At 27.2% G+C, this 15,381-nt stretch overlaps 1 pseudogene; it reads right to left on the minus strand.

The window, feature by feature from the left end:
- Position 1: 1 nt before the first annotated feature.
- LOC118027812 (uncharacterized) lies at positions 2 to 3,172 on the minus strand (annotated as a pseudogene).
- Between the last annotated feature and the right edge of the window lie 12,209 nt (positions 3,173 to 15,381).

Genomic DNA, 15,381 nt, shown 5'->3' on the forward strand with positions numbered 1-15,381 from the left:
CCTTGATAATGGAGTTATAGTAGCCTGGCATGTGGAATGCTAAGCAAACCGTGTCTGCTGATTTGTGTATTGTTCTCATTGATGCCTTTTGTTGTTCCACCATCACCCACATAGTGCTTGGCACAAGCAGCAACTTTTGTTCTGTGAGAAGCCCCCAGATCATCAGGATTCAGGAATTAACAAATATTAGAGTGAATTCATCCAAAGATTTTACAGAAACTATGAAATCAATTACTATGAATAAAGATCCTCTCCCCTTAATGATGTGTTTTCTATTTGTTAAAATGGACTTGATAGCTCAGTGAAATGAAGGGTTGGGGGAATGAGAAATATCTTAGTACCGCACTGGAGGTAGCTTGATAACACCAATTATCTACTTTTCATACTTCCCCAGTTGCCTAATTGCCTTCCCAGCCAAGAAGGGAAAGAAACAAGATAAACAAAGAGAAGGGCCACCAAGTGTGGAGACTGGAGATCTCAGCAAGTTGATCCTAAGAGTCAAAACTTGGAAGTTTGATAATACCAAGTGGGCATATTTTATCTTTATCCTTTTGAAGCTTTTCTGCTGTTTTCTTCACAGGTTCCTTTCATATGCTAATAATAATAATAATTAGTGGAAAGCATGTCTCAACTCTCATGCCACCAACAAGGGCTTCAACCTAACACAAAGTCCAAAAAGGTTTCCATCAAATGAATAATTAACATATCCATTATCTGATGAAGCTAGCAGCCGATCCAATCCATCCTCTAGGGGGGGATACGGCACTTAGATTCCTCTAATTAGTCCAAGTGAGAAATGATCTCATTTTCTTTTTCAAATTCAGACACCAATGATAGAGCTGTTGACTGATTCCACGTTTTAAATAGAGCAAATCAAGTTTACGGACCAAGCATGGAATCTGATAGCGTGGATCAAAGTCAAATTTACTATATAAGCACACGAAATTCCTAATGTTCTGTGAAAATTACTATTTACTCCTTGGGACAATTTTTCTTCGTTGTTTCACGGCGATTATGGAAAAAGCCTCCGCTGTTGAGGACTTGAGAGAAAATTTACACTATCTAATTATTGTTCTTGGAAACTTAAGTTAACTGCAAGCAATATAAATCTTATATGCAAAAGAATGTAACATGAAGATTCCTTACTTTCCAGCAACGAAGGGAACACCCTTTGGGGAGTTAGCAGGGATGTCGCCTTGTAATCCTGATACTATCTCAGTCATTGCTTGAACAAGCTTAGGATCTTCACTGTAGCTTTCATAGCACCGACCCCATCTTGGATCTCGACAAACCTGTATAGCCAGAAGTAATAGAGGAAATCAGAATTTAAGAGGAGATGATTTTGGTTATCTGAACAGCTATTAGTAGCTGGATTAAAAAGTTACCGCAATACAAGGTGCAAAAAACATATGGAATGCCTGTAGCTCTAACTTCAAGTGCAGTTGCAGCTCCAATCCTCTTAACTAGGTCAGGGTCCCTGCTCGATGACATGCAGGTTTAGTCATGAACGCCAGATATATGCTGAGACATATCGTTACATCAAAAATAAAATCCATTACATTTTCATTTTCTTCCCCTGGTCCCTAATGTCTTGCTACAGTTTCAGCAGATGGGAATAATAAGAAGAAGAAAATGCAATTATTAGTTACATGTCAAACATCTAAATTAGCATTACATCACAGAATTGATCAAAAGTATAAACCTAAATAGGCATCAATAGCAGACTAAAAGCCAGCCGTAAAACTGCAGGGACAAATGAATATATAATCCTATCTGCTGATAGAGATGCACATCATCATAGCCTATTGTGGATGGATGCAGATGTCATCATATCACTACTTTCCTTGTGAAATCTCCAAGGAGATGAAAAGGGGACCAAGTTTTCAATGGACGACACTCGTGATAATGATTGCTGTCTCAGACTGAGAATTTAATCATCCTATCTCAAAGATGGCCCGTCCTCTTTCTTGGTTACTTGGCAGACAAATATGACCAAATGAACTTCTTTCAGATAAAATTTCAGGATCTGGATAGCCTTTGGTAACTGATAGAAGATTTTCTTTCTAGATGAAATATCAAATTAATTTGAACAGAACTTAAATGTATCTACACTGATTGCATGAAGCAGAAAGAAGAAAAAAACTTCAGTTCATAAACTGATGGTTAGTACGAGTGAGGATTAATCTTCACTTGCCTGGTAGCTCCAAGCCCAACATTGTGAGGAAATATTGTTGCCTTGTAAACATTGTTATGTCCATGAACAGCGTCGATTCCATAAATCATAGGAATTCCTAATCGGGTCGATAAAGCACCCTTTTGAAATTCGTTCACCATGTTAATCCAAGTCTCAGCAGAAGCCTGTTTAGAGGGAACACTCCCTCCTCCACTCAGTACACTCCCTGCCAAAAAAGGAAACAGAATTCTTCAGCTGTCCTACACAACACAACCACATAACGTAACGATTCCTTAACCAAGTAAAGGCAAGAGTGAAGCTCTGCTTACCAATGAAGTAGTCCTTCATCACCTCAGCTGATGCAACACCGCGTTCAATCTGGGTCATCTGGCCAATTTTCTCCTCTAATGTCATCCGGTTCATCAAGTCCTTAATGCGAGAATTTAAAGGCTTTGTTGCATCTTTATAGATCATGTATTCTGCTTCTGCCAAGGCTGCCCAGATGACAACAAGCCCAAGCAAGAAGATGGGAGTTCTAGCCATTTAGATCTTCCTGTAATGACACCAAAGTAGAAAATATAAAATACTGTAATGGAATACTTGTTTAATAATAGTAAAGAACTTTCACTTTTAACAGCAACACGCAACAACTGCATCTGATTCACTCTGCCTCTAGCATTAAAAGAAGCAAATCAAACAACTCCCATCACTTGAATGAAGCGCATACACACACATAGTTGTCATTTGTTTTACACATTTTCGAGAGAACCAAACAGTTGAAACAATGCATTGCCAGAAAGAACAGAAACATGGAAATGAGAGAGAAAACTCAGGACTTACAGATAAACAACAAGAACCCAATAACCTCTCTGTTCTGAGAGAATGAGGGAGAGGTCAAGTTTTGGAACTTGGAATGCTATGGGATGGAGGTGGCATTTATAGAATGTTCATCTCTTGATTTATCACTCTGTGCTGTTTCTGTTTTCTGCTCATCTACTGTTGTTTTTCTTGAAGGATTTTATAAATAAAATAAATATTCATTATCCAGGACAGGACAACTGTACAATTCCATCTTGCACGTCGCCCACCATTTTTTTTCCTTATATTATATTTACTAAGCAACAAAAAATTTTGGTCAAAAACAAGGATATACACTCTCCGTATTATTTGAATATGAAAATGTAGGTGTTTTTAGAGTATTTTTTATTTAAAAATATATTAAAATAATATTTATTTTATTTTTTAAAATTTAGTTTTGAAATCAATACATAAAAAAAATTTAAAATAAAAAAAATTCAAAATAGTGTTTTGAAACTACTTTCTTTTATTTTCAAGATGGCCAAAATTTGCAATAGCACATTGTTTTGAGTAACTTGATAAAATAATATTGAATTGTTTTTTTAGTATTTGGCCATTGGATTTTTTGAATTTTTTTTATTTGATAGAAATAGATATTTTACATACTTTTTTAGTCATTGTGCTAACCCCATTAAAATTTTGAAACTTTTTATAAATAATACATATATATATAAATGGGATCATATATTTTTTAATATATTTTTTAAATAAAAAAAAACACATTAATTGGGAGTGTTGTTGTAGTTGCTTTTTCAAAGTGTTTTTTACTTGAAAATACATTAAAATAATATTTTTTTTATTTTTAAAAAATTATTTTTGATTCCAACGTATTAAAATGATTTAAAAAACATTAAAAAAAATAAAAAATTTAATTTTTTAAAAAAATATTTTTAAAATACAAAAAAATAATGGTGAGATACCCGTTTATCCTCTGCAACCAAATATGGGATCACAAAGTATCATCGATTGTGTATTGCAGCTTTTGGTTCATTTCAGAAACTGAATTTAGTGGGAATTCTCTCACGGCTCTTTTCTTTTCTTTTTTTCTTTTAATTCAGAAACTGAAATATATATATATATATATATATATATATATATATATATATATATATAGTTTAAACTCCAACTCTTCTTTGATTAAGTTAAAGAATTATATATATTTTTTTATATATGTTTGCTTCCAAGATTAGAACAATAAATTAAATACATAACTTATAATTAATTGAGAACCTCTCTTATTAAAAAAAAAAAAACAGATAAATTTAAAAATTTATATGAATTTGTTTGTCACATATCAATATAATTTATTTATGATATAATCTAATAAAAGATAATCACTGTTTACTATTGTAATTGATCGATGAAATTGGATTTGCTGAAGTTTCAAATTCGAATTTATTCTTTAATCACAGTTCGATGAGATCATGAAACCGTAAGCTTATTCTAATTAGTTGGATTAATTTTTTTTTTAATATAAAAATATATTCAAGCTTTGTTAATATATTTTCTAACATAAATTTTTTTTAATTATGAATTCAAAATTTTATGCATATTAAATGATATTTTTTATAAATATTGAGACAATAACATGAAGACTAGTATTTTTTTTCAAAAATCATATTATGATAATAATATATTGATTTGATCTAGATCAATCTAGATTAACTTCTCATACCAGTGACCCGGATTATAAGATTATGATAATCTTATACGAAACATATCAAAACAAATCATGAAGTCTAATTCTCAATATTTAACCCGATATTAAAGGATGAAATCGAACAAAAATATTTAATTAAAAATGACAAAATAATAACCCGAGTGAACATTGATTAACTTACTAAACCTGCAGTCCGGGTCATGATCCACTAGGTTTATTAATTTGTTTTCTATTTTTTAATTATAAGATAACAAAAATAAATACTCGTAAAATTAACCACCAATTAAATGTCGTGATGTTCATCTGAGACTGATAATTCCATAGAAACCAATTCAAAATAAATCTCAAAAATCAATTTAAAATCAATCAAATTTGGTTGGATTTGGGTGGCCAGCATGCCTAGACCTCTAAAAAAATAGACCAATGATTTTCTTCTCTTTTTAAGAAGAATCTAATGACTTTTTGTTTTTCTCTCAAACCAAGAATTTAAAAATAAAAAAAAAAAATTAAAATTAAATTTTTAAAACTAAAAAGGATCGAGAATGTATTAATTGGAAAGTAGATGAACCAAGTGAACTTTTAACGTTAGTTTTTAAATTACCACTCTAGTTTTCCTTTGTTTTTCAAGGGGGTCCTAAATCATTAAATCTTATTATTTTTTAACAAATCAGAAGTAATTGACAATCAATTTAGCCATAAAAGAATCCAATTAAGGAGAAAAAAAGGTTTCAAGAAACAAAATGAAAACGAAAAATCATTGCTTCCATTCACATTCTTGATTTTTGGGAGGGTATAGAGTGAAATATGCACAGTAAAAGCACCAATTTTTCAAAAGAAAATCTTGGATATTTTTTATTAACACCCTTAAAAAAATTGGAAAAGTAGCATAAATGGGAAAATAGTTTTAAAAAACACAGCACAGCTATATATAAAAAACGTTGGTTCGAAAATTGTTTCTTTCAAACAAACGCCCGTCCACCCACCATCTTAAAGAAAATGTTGTGTGGACCAGCATTTTTTTATAAGAAAGTGGTGGTCCGATCGGTTTTTGTTTTTCATATATAAACCCCATTCTCTCCTTTTCTTCCCGGAAAAAAAAAGCTGACGCGCCCCCTCCCCTCCGCTAAAATTTAATAGTGAGTTTGAACCTGTGTTTGCTGAAATTAAAAATTTGTTTTTTTTTAAAATTGAGTTCGGTTTGTATTTTTTGGATCGTTTTGATGTGCTGATGTTAAAAATAATTTTTAAAAAATAAAAAAATATCATTGCATGTATTTCGACACGAAAAACTATTTAAAAAGCAACCACACTGCCAAACACACTCTAAAAACTTTCTCCGGTGATATCTTCTCTCTAAACACAGCCAAAAACATCCATTCTCTTGCTTTCTCACACCAACAGCTCGTCTTCTATTGGCCTCCTAGCCTCCTTTCTTCTTCTTTTTTTCATCAAAAACCGCCGCCTCCTCCCTCCCCTTTAATTTTATAGCATGGTGTTCTTTCAAAATAACATTGTTTAGGAGTGTGGATATTTTTTTAAAATATTTTTTTTATTTTTAAAAATTTATTTTTGATATTAGTGTATTAAAATAATCTAAAATTATTAAAAATATATATTAATTTGAAGTAAATAAAAAATAAAAAAAATTAATTTTTTTTAAAATATTTTAAAAACATAAAAATAAATAGTAATATGACTAAACTTTTTTATTTCCCTCGCATTCAGCAGACAGACACTCTGATCACGACTCCATTTGTATGATACACGACAGTATAGCTAAGCACATGATAGGTGTCAAAAGGCTTTAGAATTCATTCCAAATGTCCAAAAAGTGAAAAATATTAGAATTTCAATGGCGTGCAAGTTGTAGATAAACCATGCCATAAAACTACTAGGGCACGAAAGTGACGCTTTTTTTTAGGGGTTTGTTTATTTTTTATATTTTAAAAATATTTTTTTAAAAAAAAAATTATTTTTTTATTGATTTTAAATTAATATATTTTTAATATTTTCTAATCATTTTAATGTGCTAATGTTAAAAATAATTTTTAAAAAATAAAAAAAATATTATTGACATTCATTTTTAGCACAAAAATTTATTTAAAAAAATAACTGCAATTATATTACCAAACAAGCTCGACCACATCGTGCTTTGAATAATATATTGTGATATCCTTTTCACTTATATATTTTTCTTAACCTTGAAATATGTCTTGCTCAATAAAATATCTCAGGTAATTCTTGGAGGAGGAAGGGAGTTTTCATATTGTTTTAGAAGGATAGAAGAAATTACAAGCTAGTATGGTATTGTGATAACAATTATTTTTTAAAGTATTTTTTATTTGAAAATTTATTTAAATAATATTTTTTAAAAAATTTATTTTTAACGTTAACATATTAAAACGATTTGAAAATACTAAAAAAATAATTTAAAGCAAAATGTTTTTTTAAAAAAAATTCAATTTTAAAAAACAGGATCTAAAACCTTCGTGCTAATCATTATTTATTTCTTTTAAACAAGATTTTGAAAGGTGATTTCACTACTGAACGTACCCTATGATGATCGATGAATCTTTGTAAATAAGAGAAATTGATGAACATAATTGATGATATAACTAATGGCATAAATAAATTGGGCTATACAATTAAATTCTCATAATTAAAAACAACATAACTTTTTATTTATTTATTTCAAGTTTCACCAAATATCTATACAAAGAAAATCAATGGCGATTTCAAGTGGTGGAGCTAGGATAAGGTGTTGTCAAAAGTCTATGTTTGTGATGAGTTGAACTATAAAAGACCCACGATTGATGGGCAAGAATTCACCCACGTTTTGTATTGCGTTTCATACTGGGAGTGAGCAATTTTTAATTTTTTTTTATTTAAAATTAATTATTTTTATATTTTTGAATGGTTTTAATGGGTTCATATTAAAAATATTTTTAAAAAATAAAAATAAAAATATTATTTTAAAATATTTCTAAATAAAAAATACTTTAAAAAACAATTGTTATCATATTCTTAAAATATTTCCCTTTAATATTAGAAAGTTTGGATATGTGAATGAGAGTTACAATAAATTTAATATTACAACAACCTATATCAATAGTATACTAATATAATACGAGAAATTTAATAATTAATGTTATTACATATATCACAACTCATAACTATTTGATAAATTTAATGTAAGAAAAAATATCAAAATATTAGCCTTTTAGCATTATGTTTTTAGGTTATAGTTTTCTAGTATAGTTTCATTTGAGTTAGAAATGCTAATGAATCATTTATATTTATATTGAATTATTTCAATATGATACATAGTACTAGCTCATGTATTTTTTCATGTATTTGCTTTTTGTTTCTCATCAATTTTAGTACATATTATTAATTTGATATAATTGATTTCATTACATATTGAATAATAAAATAGTTAAATTATTAAGAAAATACTAAAGGGTGTAGTTAAATTAGTGTAGACTATAGTCACACCTATAAAATATTATTTATGGGGATAGTGTGTTTTTGTTTTTTTGTTTATTTTTTTTTCTTTCAATTTAACCCTTCAACAATTCAATCTTTTTTTATTATTATTATTATTAGGTTATTGTGAGAATTGTACTTTATAATATTTTTTTTATTTTCTTTCTGTTAGGTTACATACACATCTCAAATTGATTTTTTTTTTAATTTCAACCTTTAACATTATATTTGTTGGAAGGGAGGCTTTATAATTTTTTTGATTTATTTTATATGAATTTATCTTGATTTCATGATTTATATTATAGATTTAACAGGTTAAATGGACGAACTCGAGCCATTTTTTTTACTACTTTTTTTAATTTTTTTTTTTTTCAACTTCATCCTTCAATAATGAGTTAGTTAGAAATTGAGTTTAACAAGTTTATCCAAGTTGACTCTATTCAATTTCACCCTCCAATAATTGGATACTTTTTATTTAGTTTTTTTTTTAATTTTATCTTTTAAAAATTAGGCTGTTTGGAAATTGGACTTTGCAATTTTTTTTTTAATATTTTTTATATGGAGTTATCTCGATCTCATGAATTTAGTTTTTTTTTTTTCGGTTCCAACCTTTGACATGAATCTTTTGTAAATGGAGCTTCTTCTTCTTCTTCTTTTTTTTTTTTTATAAAACTATCACTGATCTTATGACCTATGTAGTGGGTTTAACAAGTTAACCATGGTTGACTTTTGTTTTTTCTCTCTCTTTTTTTAATAGATTTTATTTTTTATTTCATCCTTCAACATTGAATTAGTTGGAAATTGGGCTTCATGATTGTTTTAATTTGATTTTTATGGGGTTATCGCATTATCATGAATTAAGTTATAGATTTGACATGTTAACTTAGGTTAACTTGAGTAGTTTTTTTTATTTAATATTTATTTTTAATTTTTCTTTCAATATTGGGTTGATCATGAATTGATCTTTATAATTTATCTTCATTTGCATTCTATAGGGTAATCATGGTCATATGACCCAAATCATAGATTTAATAAGTTAACTTAGGTCAATCTAATATATCATCGTCTCAATATTCAAAAAAGAATGTCATCCAATACATTGTTGTATTAATATTTCAAAAATGTCATCCAATATACATCATATATTTGAGTTCATGATTCTTGTTTTGTATTTATTTATTAGAAAACAGATCAACAACGAATGAACATTCTTTTACATAAAAATAAAATTGATCCATTCTAAAGCGCAACAGGGACCAATGATCTAGTTCATATACTAATAATCACATATAGAAAATTTATTATTATTAAAAATATATTATAAAAAATACTAGATAAAACATTTTCGTATTCCATGGTAGCCATTTTTTTTTTCATCCTAGAATGTTTTATTTTCTAATTGTAACCTTCTGACCTAAATTAATGGCCAATTTACTAAAATTTGCCAGGAAAGAAAAAATTCAACAAAAAAAATTAAAGTGTAAAACAAGGAGAAATCCCTTGGTCAATCTCAAATTTGCTAGAAAAAGTTTTGTTTAGTCCATATACTTTCCTTTTTCCAACTTTGTAGTCCCTTTATTTCCAATTTTAAGTTTTAGTCTAAAAGTTTATTTTCTTAACATTTTGATAATTTGAGAGAGAAAATAAAAAGTTGCTTGAAATTAGAGAAAGTTAGCGAATGATCACTGTTCAATGACAAAACTTGCAATTATCGATGTCAACTAGTTTTATTCGGTGAGGAAATTTTGATGATGGTATATATATATATATATAAACATGCCTAAAAATAGATCGAAGTTGCTCTCAGTGATGTGAGGAGGTCTACAATTCTTCCACTTCTCAAAATCATCTAACTCAACATATCTTCTAGTAGGGTGAGTAAAAAAACTGAAAAACCGATTAAACCGAGAAAACTGAAAATACCAAATCGTGAAAAAAATAACTGAAAATACTTTTTTAAATAAATGATTGGTTTATATATATATATAGTTGTATGATATTTCAAAGAGATTAGTCTGATTTCTCTTATATTTTATAAGAATTAGCTGTATTTGTATCATGGTTTTATATATATAAAAGAATCATTTGTTATTAGCAACAATAATTAGCTGCTAAGATAAAATGAATGAAAACTTTTAAGATAAAAAGGATAGTTGGTGTAAAACATTTGCATGCGTATCAATCTTTTATTTATATTATGAAGATTAGCTTTCCATTTTAATATTTAAATATCATTTTTTTCTCATTAGAAAAAAAAATATTAATAATTAGATTTCATAATTTGTTTCAGTTTGCTTTCTATAATAATACTATAATCTCAAACAAACATCTTGACTTTAGGTTATTGCTTAATTTCTTAAGTATCTATTTTTTATAATATAATTAAATAAAAAACTATTTCACAAAAAAGATTATTAAACTCAATAAAGTTTATGATCCAGGTTATGAGTTTAAAGAGTTAACCCAAGTCGATCCAACATGTCGCCGACTAATGTTAAGGAAAAAAAAAATGTCTTCTTGAAATTTTTTTAAAAATCCAAACTAATTTTTTATCGATTATTTGGGTTACTTATGGACCCGTCAAATCAACTAGATCATGTCATGACAACTCTCAGACATTTTGATTTGAAGTCTAATCTCTAGATCGACTTTAATGTTAATATCAAAGAATTTCCCGCATCTTAGACATTTTTTTTTGTATTCAATTATTTTGTGTGTCTAACTTGTAGTATTATAGTATGTACTTGTTATTTAATTGTTCCACAAACATTTAGGAATTAGTGCTGATTTATAAAGGCGTAATTGAATAATCATGTTGTGAAAACTTGTTGTCTCCATGAAGTGAACGCGAGATAAAGATAATTAATATATCCTAAGCTCGTGAATCTCAAGATCATATATAGTTCTTCATGGATGGCCTAATCAGTATAAAAATTGTCAAGGTTTCTTAGATGAAATTTATCAGGAAAGAAGAAGAAGAAGAAGAAGCTAAGCCAATTAAATATAGGAAACTTGACTATGGACCCAGCAGATTCCATGCATGTGAGCTGAAGTAAGACGATGATGATAAGATTAAAAAACAAATAAATATATATTTATTCTTGGAAAGGAATAATAAGATAAAATAATTATTTTTATATAATGTCTAGGATGAATAAAACAAAAAAAATAATTCATAGTTTTGAATTCCACGAATTAAGTTTCCTGGCCGAAAAAAAATAGGTCAGATTAAAGCGATTTTGAAGGATCATGTCGACACTGTAGCAGCAGATTTGTTTTAAGAGAAAAAAGTATGAGGAGAACATGCTAATAATATGGATAGCTGGCTTCCTTGAGAATATTTGGGAGTGGTTATGGTTTTTTTTTTAAAGTATTTTTTTTTTAAAATATATTAAAATAATATATTTTTTATTTTTTTAAATTATTTTTAAAATTAACGCATTAAAATTATCTAAAAAATATAAAAAAATATTAATTTAAAATTAAAAAATAAAATAAAATTTAAATATTTTTTTAAACACTTAAAATAGTATTCAAAGGATGCCAATGGCGGCATTTGACGGGATACTAATCCGAAATCTCTTCTATATATAAACTATTAAATTATCACAGAAATGAAATACAAGTCAAAGCTCATTTTCCGTCCTTCAAGGTTGTCGTGTCTTTACATGCTTGCATGTCGCTTGCCGGATCGATTGTCTATGTGTCTCTTTTTTAAAATTATTTTTTTATTTGTTTTAAATTATGCAAAATTTTAAACACACGTGCTAAATTGTTGTTGAAGTATCACATACCCTACTGCATTTATTAACTTTAATGACTGAAATTTATATAGGTATTGATATTAATTGTCCATCGGTATGTATATTACCGATATAATTACGGACAAAAACAGCCTGTTTGAAAAACTCTCACAACTCTTAAAGTGAATTTTTATATTTTCATCAAAGATTATTCATTATTTATATCAAATTTATATAAAATAATAATAACAACATGTATTAATTAACTATGTTAACTAAATTGTTTGTATAAATATTGATTTAGCTTAAACTTATTCAATTTATTTTAATAGTACTCTTGATTCATTATCAATTATCTACATAAATTTAAATTTTTATATATTTACTGAAAATGTCAACTTGGCAATAAAATTAACAAAATATAAAACAAACCCATTAAATAAGCTAATATTTATTTAATCATAAAATATCTAAGTCAGAAATTTGATATTGTCAAATTTCTAGTAGTGGGTGTTTACTTGTTTTATAGTTTTTTCTCATACAATTCTGTTATATAAATTTATAATTTATACATATTATGATTTATTTTAGATTTTATCAAATTATATTTCTCATACTAAATTGTTGAAAGGAAAGTTTTATTTAACTTAAAAAAATCTAAAAACAAAAGGATGAAGAGCTAGAAGAAGCTTGGAGCATGTTCAATATATAATGGATTTTCTTCAGCCTTTTTTTAAGAGAACGAAACATGAAAAAAATAATTTGTGCTCAAATACAACTTTTTACACAATAGAATAGGAAAAAAAGTTTTTTTTTTTTTTTTCCAATTTATCAAATTAAGTTATGTCTTCAAAACCATACCCAATTTTCCTTCTCACAAAAGAATATACATAAAATACACTTCTTAAATTAATGAGTTTTTTTGTAAAAAACAAATCCTTGTCTTTTTTATATATAATTAAAACTATAAATATGTACATGATTTCTATATTTTTCTCTAAACAAAAAATAATGTAATTTGAAAAAAACTTTTAAAATTAAACATATATTCTTCAGGAGGCCTTTGATTGGTTCTTTTACCAAACTAATATAGTTTCCGAAAATATTTCAGTATATAAAACAAGATAGAGAAATATTAAAAAAATAACATAATTATATTTTAATTGCTAATAAAAATCACGGTTTTATTAATAAATCAATAATAAAAATAATGGTTGTCTGATTAAGAGAAGATCTAAAGGGGTTAATTGAAGCATAATTATTGCACCTAGATGAGTTAGAGCTAATCTCCGTTTAAAGTAATATAATATATCGTAGTAGTAATTAAATAGTATAGAAAATTTTAAAAATATCAGTAAAACAATGTAATTTTAAGTGTGTCATATGATAAAGAAATATTTTTAAATATTAATTAATAATATTTTTATCATTTAATATATAATTGAAGCATACATTGCCACATATACAGATAAAAATGAAAATAAATTGATACCAAATTGAAAAAAGAGAATATTTTAATTGTTTAAAATGCATATTGAATATTGTTTTTGATAAAAAAAAAAATCAAGAAAATCATCTTTTATAAAGGACGAAATATCTACATCAAATTGTTTAAGTTTGCATTATGTATTATTTGTATCCTTTATTATTTTCTTAATTAAACTCTTCTCATTAGTAAAATTACGAAAACAAGTGATGCAATAATATTTATTTTAAAAACTAAGAGTAATTAAGAATTTACATTCGATATATCTTATATTTCTTAAAACTTTATTACCTTTTTGTTTTATTAAAATCTTATTACCTTTTTTGTTTTATTTTAATATAGAAAATTTTCAAATTAAATTTTAATAAATAAAAAAATTAAACATTGATATCAATTGGAAAAAAAAATAAAGCACTAAAAAAAATTATATTAATATTGGATTAATCACTTTAAATATGTTTGTGTGTGTGTGTATAATTCCATTACTGTTTAAAACATTATAAAAACAGTTCAAATAAATATAATTGTAATAAATGCAACTACAAGAAAATAAGAATATAATAATATAATCAAATCTTTAAACAAATTGATTATATACGAATAATCAAAAGACTAAATTTGTAATGTCGAAATGATACAAATTTAGAATTGAGAAGTCATGTATTTATTATGTTTTTGGTTCAGTTTTTTTTTCTTGATATAAGGTTTGAATCTTATCATGGATTTCTTTAAGGAGGTGGGATATAAATCTATGTCTAATTAGTCTCATTTACTCAATTACTCTAAATATAGTAGCAGTGGAGGTCCTTCAGTATATATGATAAAAACACAATGTTGCGTAGCATTTCTATGGTCTCATAACAAGAAAAATGAATAATTTCAAAGGAATATTTTTGTTGATGAAAAAGCTTTTCATCCTTTAGTAAAAATATATTCGATGAATTTAATTATGGAATAGTGTTGTCCGCCAGAGTCGTGTTAGTGATTTCATATCCATTAGTAATTTTGTTGTTGATTTAATCACTAATAGTTAGCCCAACAAAATATTATTATTAGCGATAAAAATATGTAACAATTGATTTATGTTGGCATATCATTTGGTAAATATTATCGACATACCTGTCAAATAACCCGTCGGTAATACATCTCATCTTTCACATGAATACTTGACAAAATCATTGATAAAGACATTTTTTGTGTGATTTCATTGACACATATATCAAAACACTTAACAACTCTTTGTTATTTTGTTAGAAAAACTAGCATGTTTTACTGACGGAACAACCAATAGAGTTTTTATGTCTATTGGTGATTCTGTTGATAGTGTATTTTTTTTTTAAATGCTATAAAAAAAAAGTAACATTAAACATCATTAAATAATATTATACAAAAAAATTTAACTTGAATAATATGTTTAAAATATATTTAACTGTAAAAATCAATTGTAAATATTTATGAACATTGAAAAGAGGCTATAAATGGAGGTGGAGGGAAAGAAAAATCTTATAAAGATCCATAAGAGGAGATAATGACTAGACATGTATGGAGTCATCTCCTCTCCTCACATTGCTTTCTTTTTTGTTCTTCACACTTTGCCTCCATTTCAGCCCTCAAAGCACCAGTTCATTGTTCAACCAATTGCTCAATGGCTCGTGATGGGTGGACACGTGCTAGATTGTGGGTTGCCTATAGTCGAGACACTAAAATTTGACCTCATATTCCAGGTTGTAGTCATAGAGATACTATAAACCCGATTCCTATCGGGTCCAACGATTGCTCAGCCTCCAACAATAGCTCTAGATCGTATTTCAAATGGGTTGAAGGGTCTTCCTTGTGTTTGGCATGCATGCCAGTGTTATATTGTTCCTAAAAAAGAATATAAGCAAGTTAAAGATATAGATAAAAAACATTAGTCCAAACAAAGTAAAAAAGGTTTAAGAGATGACTTATAATAAATGCCCTAACTTTGCTATCC

The sequence above is a fragment of the Populus alba genome, chromosome 19 (genome assembly GCF_005239225.2).
Source record: "Populus alba chromosome 19, ASM523922v2, whole genome shotgun sequence".
Taxonomy (NCBI): Eukaryota; Viridiplantae; Streptophyta; class Magnoliopsida; order Malpighiales; family Salicaceae; genus Populus; species Populus alba.